Here is an 8,902-nt window from a genome sequence, read left to right on the forward strand (position 1 = left end):
ACTGAACCTAAATAAGTGGCCATGCTTGCTCCCTCGTATCAGGGAAGAAATTAGACACTGAAGAGACTTGCAAACAGAGGAAGCCAAGATAAGCAAAGAAGGGGGAACCACTCTGGAAGTGACAGATGCAACAGACTAAAACCCTGCAGTTAATGCTGAGACTGTGCATTTGATGGACACCTATAGACCTTGAGAACAAGTACAAGCCAGAACAAAGGACTGTCTGGCACTGAACCAACCCCACACTGCCCACCACAGCTCCAGAGAAATTCCTAGATATATTTTTACTATTATCACTTTTTAGTTTTTAAAAAAAATTTAGTTCTTTATTACTCCTCTAACTTTCATTCTTATAACCTACTATTCTTTCAAAAAAAACCCTGTTTTTTAAAACAAATTCCATATTTTTTTTTAATTTTTGTGATTGATTTTGTTTTGTATTTTTATATTGTATTTTTGAGAGTCTAACCTCTATTCTAGGTTTTTAATCTTTGCTTTTTGAGATTTGTTATCAATTTTGTACCTTAAGAACCTAATCTTCAGTATCCATTTTCACTTAGGGATTTGATTACTGTCTTGATTGCTATCTCCCCTTTTGACTCACCCCTTTCTCCTCCAGGTCACCTCTATGTCCTTCCTCCCTCTTCTCTTCTCTGTATAACTCTGTGAATTTCTCTGAGTGTCCCAGGCTGTGGAGAGCCCTTAAGGATTTGATCACTGGCTAGATTGCTCTCCCCTCTTTTGATTCCCCCTTTTTTCCTCCTGGTCACCTCTATCTCCCTCCTCCCTCTTCTCTATATAATTCTGTAAATATCTCTGTGTGTTACTGGCTGTGGAGAATTGTTTCACCATTAACATAGTGGTCTTATATTCTGTGCTGTATGGATGGAAAAGTCTTGAGTTTACTGTAAGAGAAGGACTGAGCCAGAGGCAGGAGGCTTAACTCCAGAACTTTAGAACATCAGAGAACTCCCGACTCCAGGGAACATTAATAGACAAGAGCTCACCCAAAAGTCTCCATATCTACACTGAAATCAAGCTCCAAACAGGAGGCAACAAGTCCCCGTGAAAAACACACCAAACTAATTATCCAGCAAAACAGGAACACAATCATGAACATTAAAAGATGGACTGCCCAAAGCTATGCCAAACACATGGATCCCCCCAAAACTTGCTACTGGATGCTTCATTGCACTCCAGAGAGACAAGATCCAGCTCCACCCAGCAGAACACAGACACAAGTTCCCACAACCAAGAAACTGTGACAAGCCACTGGTCCAACCCCACCCACAGGGAGCAGACTCCACAATTAAGAGGAACCACGAAGTTCCAGCCTGCAGAAAGGGAACCCCAAACACAGCAATCTAAGAGAAGGCTGAGAAATATTCAGCATGTGAAGGAATGTGATAAAACCCACCAAACCAAACAAAAGAGGAGGAGATAGGGAGTCTACCTGAAAAAGTATTCAGAACAATGATGGGTAAAGATGATCCAAAATCTTGAAAACAAAATGGAGTTACAGATAAATAGACTAGAGACAAAGATTCAGAAGATGCCAGACATGTTTAACAAGGACCTAGAAGAAATAAAGAAGAGTCAATCAATAATGAACAATGCATTAACTGAGATTAAAAGCACTCTGGAAGGAACCAACAGTAGAATAACTGAGGCAGAAAAGAGGATAAGTGAGGTGGAAGATAGAATGGTGGAAATAAATGAAGCAGAGAGGATAAAAGAAAAAAAGAATTAGAAGAAATGAGGACAACCTCAGAGACCTCAGGGACAATGTGAAATGCCCCAACATTTGAATCATAGGAGTCCCAGTAAAAGAAGACAATAAGAAAGGGCACGAGAAAATACTTGACGAGATAATAGTCAAAAGCTTCCCTAAAATGGGGAAGGAAATAGCCACCCAAGTCCAAGAAACCCAGAGAGTCTCAAACAGGAGAAACCCAAGGTGAAACACCCCAAGACACATATTAATCAAACTAACAAAGATCAAACACAAAAAGCAAAATATTAAAAGCAGCAAGGGAAAAGCAACAAATAACACACAAGGGGATCCCCATAAAGATAACAGCTGATCTTTCAATAGATATTGTTCAGGCCAGAAGAGAATGGCAGGATATACTTAAAGTGATGAAAGAGAAAAATTAAAACCAAGATTACTCTGCCCAGCAAGGATCTCATTTAGATATGGAGGAGAAATCAAGAGCTTTACAGATAAGCAAAAGCTGAGAGAACTCAGCACCACCAAACCAGCTCTTCAACAAATGCTAAAGGATCTTCTCTATACACAGAAACACAGAAAAGGTTTATAAAAATGAACCCCAAACAACAAAGTAAATGGTAACAGGATCATACTTATCAATAGTTACCATAAATGTAAATGGATTAAAGGCTCCAACCAAAAGACAAAGACTGGCCAAAAGGATACAAAAACAAGACCCCTATATATGCTGTCTACAAGAGACTACCTCGAACCTAGGGACACGTACAGACTGAAAGTGAGGGGCTGGAAAAAGATATTTCATGAAAATGGAGACCAAAAGAAAGCAGGAGTAGCAATACTCATATCAGATAAAATAGACTTAGAAATAAAGACCGTGATAAGGACACTACATAATGCCCAAGGTATCAATCCAAGAAGAAGATAAAGCATTTATAAATATATATATGCACCCAGCATAGGAGCACTGCAATATGGAAGGCAAATGCTAACAAGTATCAAAGGGGAAACTAATAGTAACACAATAGTGAGGGACTTTAATACCCTACTCCCACCGATAGCTCAACCAAACAGAAAATTAGTGAGGAAACACAAGCTTTAAATGATACAATGGACCAGTTAGAGTTAATTGATATCTATGGGCATCTCACCCCAAAACAGTAGATTTCACCTTTTTTCTCAAGTGCACACAGAGCATTTTCCAGGACAGATCACATCCTGGGCCATACCTAGCCTTGGTAAATTTTCAAAAATTGAAATCATTTCAAGCATCTTTTTGATCAAAATATGGTAAGATTAGATGTCCAAAATCGCTACAGCCATTAAATTAAAAGATGCTTACTCCTTGGAAGAAAAGCTATAACCAACCTAGACAGCATATTAAAAAGCAGAAACATTACTTTGCCAACAAAGGTCCGTCTAGTCAAATCTATGGTTTTTTAAGTAGTCATGTATGGATGTGAGGGTTGGACCGTAAAGAAAGCTGAGCACTGAAGAACTGATGCTTTTGAACTGTGGTGTTGGAGAAGACTCCTGAGAGTCTCTTGGACTGCAAGGAGATCCAACCAGTCCATCCTAAAGGAAAGCAGTCCTGATATTCATTGGAAGGACTGATGTTGAAGTTGAAACTCCAATACTTTGGCCACCTGATGTGAGGAACTGACTCACTGGAAAAGATTGAAGGTGGGAAGAGAAGGGGACGACAGAGGATGAGATAACTGGGTGGCATCACTGACTCGATGGCCATGAGTTTGAGCAAGCTCCTGGAGTTGGACAGGGAGGCCTGGAATGCTGTAGTCCATGAGGTCACAAGGCATTGTACACAACTGAGCGGCTGAACTGAACAGGAGAAAAAACTATTAAAAATATAAACATATGGAAGCTAAACAACAAACTTCTGGATAACCAACAGATCATGGAAGAAATAAAAAAGGAAATCAAAATATGCATAGAAACAAATGAAAATTAAAGCATAACAACCCAAAATGTACGGGATTCAATAAAACCAGTGCTATGAGAGAGGTTCATAGCAATATGAGCCTACCTCGAGAAACATCAAATAAACAACCCAACTTTACATCTAAAGCAACTAGAAAAAGAATAACAGAAGAACCCCAAAGTTAGTAGAAGGAAAGAAACCATAAAAATCAGAGCAGAAACAAGTGAAAAAGAAATGGAGGAGACTATAGCAAAGATCAACAAAACTAAAAGCTGGTTCTCTGAGAAGGTATCTAAAATAGACAAACCATTAGCCAGACTCATCAAGAAAAAAAGTGAGAAGAATAACATCAATAAAATTAGTCATGAAAATGGTAAATCACAACAGTCAACACAGTAATACAAAAGATCATAAGAGACTACTGTGAGCAATTATATGCCAATAAAATGGACAACTTGGAAGAAATGGACAAATTCTTAGAAAAGTATAACTTTCCAATATTGAACTAGGAAGCAACATAAAATCTTAACAGACCCATCACAAGCACAGAAATTGAAGCTGTAATAAAAAATATTTCAACAAACAAAAGCCCGGGACCAGATGGCTTCACAGGTGAATTCTACCAAAAATTTAGAGAGAAGCTAACACCTATCCTACTCAAGCTCTTCCTGAAAATTGAAGAGGATGGTCAACTCCCAAACTCATTCTAAGTGGCCACCATCACCCTATTACCAAAATCAAACAGTTCAGTTCAGTTCAGTCGATCAGTCGTGTCTGACTCTTTGCGACCCCATGAATTTCAGCATGCCAGGCCTCCCTGTCCATCACCAACTCATCGGAGTTCACTCAAACTCATGTCCATCAAACAGAGATGCCACAAAAAAAGAAAATTACAGGCCAATATCACTAATGAACATTGATGCATAGATCCTCAACAAAATTCTAGCAAACAGAGTCCAACAACATTAAAAAGATCATTCATCATTACCAAGAGGGCTTTAGTCCAGGGTTTGAAGGATTCTTCATTATTCACAAATCAATCAATGTGATATACCATATTAAAAAACTGAAAGATAAAAAGCATATGTTTATCTCAATAGATGCAGAAAGTCTTTGACAAAATCCAACACCCATTTGTGATAAAAGTTCCAGAAAGCAGGCAAAGAAGTAACATACCTCAATGTAACAAAAGCCATATATGACATACCCACAGCATACATTATCCTCAAAGGCAAAAAATTGAAAGAATTTCCCCTAAAGTCAGCAATAAAGCAAGGATGCCCACTCTCACCACTACTCTTCAACATAGTTTTGGAAGTTCTGGCCACAACAGTCAGGGAAGAAAAAGACATAAAAGGAACCCAAATTGGAAAAGAAGAAGTAAACTCTCACTGTTTGCAGATGACATGATCCTCTGCATAGAAAACCCTAAAGACCCCACCAGAAAATTACTAGAGCTAATTGATGGATATAGTAAAGTTGCAGGGTATAAAATTAATATACAAAAATCCCTTGCATTCCTATACACTAGCAATGAAAAAAAAAAAAAGACATATTAAGGAAACAATCCCATTCACCATTGCAATGAAAAGAATAAAATACTTAGGAATAAGATTTATCTAAAGAAACAAAAGATGAAAACTATAAAACACTGGTGAAATAATCAGATATGACACAAATAGATGGAGAAATATGCCATGTTTGTGGGTTGGGAGAATCGATAGAGTGAAAATTAGTATACTACCCAAAGCAATCGATAGATTCAATGCAATCCCTATCAAGCTATCAAAGGTATTTTTCACAGAACTGAAACAAATAATTTCACAATTTATATGTGAAAGACAAAAAACCTCGAATAGCCAAAACAATTGTGAGAAAGAAGAATGGAACTGTAAGAATCAACTTTGCTGACTTCAGACTATACTACAAAGCTACAGTCATCAAGACAGTATGGAACTGGCACAAAGACAGAAATATAAATAAATGGAACAAAATAGAAAGCCCAGAGATAAATCCATGCACCTATGGACACCTCATCTTTGACAAAGGAGGCAAAAATACACAATGGAGAAAAAAGACAACCTCTTTAACAAGTGTTGCTGGGAAAACTGATCAACCATGTGTAAAAAAATGAAACTAGAACACTAACACCATACACAAGAATGGATTAAACTTAAAGTGGATTAAAGATCTAAGTACAAGACCAGAAGCCTTAGAGGCAAACATAGACAGAGCACTCTCTGAGATAAATCACAGCAAGATCCTCTATGACCCATCTCTCAGAGTAATGGAAATAAAAACAAAAATAAACAAATGGGACCTAATTAAACTTAAAAGCTTTTGCACAACAAAGGAAACTATAAGCCAGGTGAAAAGGCAGCCTTCAGAATGGGAGAAAATAATAGCAAATGAAACAACTGAGAAAGAATTAATCTCTAAAACATACAAGCAGCTCATGCAGCTCAATACCAGAAAAATAAATGACCCAATAAAAAAGTGGGCTAAAGAACTAAACAGACATTTCTCCAAAGAAGACATATAGATGGCTAACAAATACATGAAAAGATGCTCAGCATCATTCATTTTCAGAGAAATGCAATGAAGCACCATCACACACAGGTCAGAATAGACGCCATCAAAAAGTCTACAAACAATACTAAAACCTATCATACAGAGTGAAGTGAGTCACGAAGAGAAAGATAGATACCGTATTCTAACACACAAATACGGAATCTAGAAAAATGGTACTAAAGAATTTATGTACAGGGCAGCAACGGAGAAACAGACATAGAGAATAGACTTATGGACATGGGGAGAAGGGAAGAGAGGGTGAGATGTAAGGAAAGAGTAACATGGGAACTTACATTACCATATGTAAAATAGATAGCCAACAGGAATTTGCTGTATGGCTCAGGAAACTCAAACAGGGGCTCTGTATCAACCTAGGGGGGTGGGATGGGGAGGGAGATGGGAGGGAGGTTCAAAAGGGAGGGGATACATGTATACTTATGGCTGATTCATGCTGAGGTTTGAGAGAAAACAGCAAAATTCTGAAAAGCAAATATTCTTCAATAAAATAATAAAGTATTTTTTAAAAGTCTATAAACAATAGATACTGGAGAGGATGTGGAGAATAGAGAACAAAATAGAAAGCCCAGAGATAAATCCATGCACCTATGGACACCTCATCTTTGACAAAGGAGGCAAAAATACACAATGGAGAAAAGACAACCTCTTTAACAAGTGTTGCTGGGAAAACTGATCAACCATGTGTAAAAAATTGAAACTAGAACACTAACACCATACACAAGAATGGATTAAACTTAAAGTGGATTAAAGATCTAAGTATAAGACCAGAAGCTCTAAAACTCTTAGAGGGAAACATAGACATCTTCCACTGTTGGCTGGAATGTAAACTAGTTCAGCCACTATGGAGAACAGTGTGGAAATTCCTTTAAAAATTGGAAATAGAACTGCCATATAACCTAGCAATCCCACTGCAGGCCATACACACCAAGGAAACCAAAATTGAAAGAGATATATATACCCCAATATTCATTGCAGCACTGCTTATAATAGCTAGGACATAGAAGCAACCTAGATGTCTGTCAGCAGACGAATGGATAAGCAAGTTATGGTACATATACGCAAGGGAATATTACTCAGTTTAAGAAAGAGTGCATTTGAGTCAGTTCTAATGAGGTCAATGAAACTGGAGCCTATTATACAAAGTGAAGTAAGTCCGAAAGAGAAACACCAGTATAGTATACTAATGCATATATATGGAATTTAGAAAGACAATAACAACGTGAAACAGCAAAAGAGACACAGAGGTAAAGAATAGACTTTCTCTCACTATGTGAGAGAAGGTGAGGGTTGGATGATTTGAGAGAATAGCATTGAAACATGTATATAACCATATGTAAAATAGATGATCAGTGCAAATTCAATGTATGAAGCAGGGCACTTGGGATGGGGTGGGGAAGAAGGTGAGAGGGGGGTTCAGGTTGGGGGTACACATGTGCACCCATGGCTGATTCTGTCAATGTGTGGCAAAAAACCACCACAATACTGTAAAAATTAGCCTCCAATTAAAATAACTTAAAAAAAGAAAAATATAAAACTTTATTTCATCTTTCGGCAGATTTAAGCAAGACTACTTGTATTCCATGAAGAGTCTCTGAGCTTTCTCTTGCTAGAAAATAACTCATCTGCTAGTAATAGAAGAAGGTAAAGAGGAAGCCATGAGAATCAGGCAGGGGCTACTCCTGAGGAATAGGTGGAACACCATTAATACCTAGGGGGCTTCAGAACCACTCAATGCTTGCCCTTCTTCATCAAGGTAAATCCATGTACAAGGTGGGAAATGAATCAAATAGCCCTGCTGAAAGGGAATTGAATCCCAATATAGATGAGGAGATATTTCATCAAGTGTGTAATAGCTTTAAATGAACTATGAAATTACCAGCTTCAAATGAGTTACATTTCTAAGAAGGGGAAGGATTTGCAAACATGATTCTAAAACCACTTTAGATGATCAGGCAGCACTCTGTTTTTTCAGACTTTGTCTCTTTCTTTAGGTTGAATTCAGTTTCTCCAGAGAAGAGTCTCCTAATCTCTGCATTGGGAAGAATATGCCCCAATTTCATCCTTCTGAGGATCAGCTATGGAAAAGGGACTTAGAATCCATGAGTTCAGCAAAATGCCTCTGTTCTCAGCTGTATGCCCACCTCACATGAGGCCTCTCCAGTTCAATTTCTATTCAATTTCTCCAGAGAATAATCTGCTCCCTTTGAGGGATGTCTGTGGGGAGCTAGGGGAAGAAGCCTGTGACATAAAGCCTTTGTGAACAGAGTTCTGAATAGAGATTGCAATGCTGTTGTCACCATTTTTCAGTACTGTGTTAGAGGGTTTTAACTGAAATACATCATGCAAACAAAAACCCACAGCTTGATAAGTGATCACATTTATGCAGTCACTACCTAGATCAAGAACCTGACTAGCTCATTATCACTTTTGACCAGGAATATAGTTAGATTCTTATGGGCTTCCCTGATAGCTCAGCAGTAAACAATCTGCCTGCAATGCAGGAGCCACAGGAGATGCAGGTTTGATCCCTGGGTCCAGAATATCCCCTGGAGAAGGGCATGGTAACCCACTCCAATGTTCTTGCCTGGAGAATCTCATGGACAGAGGAGCCTGACAGGCTACAGTCCATAGGGTTGCAAAGAGTT

This window comes from Budorcas taxicolor, chromosome 17 (assembly GCF_023091745.1).
Source record: "Budorcas taxicolor isolate Tak-1 chromosome 17, Takin1.1, whole genome shotgun sequence".
Taxonomy (NCBI): domain Eukaryota; kingdom Metazoa; phylum Chordata; class Mammalia; order Artiodactyla; family Bovidae; genus Budorcas; species Budorcas taxicolor.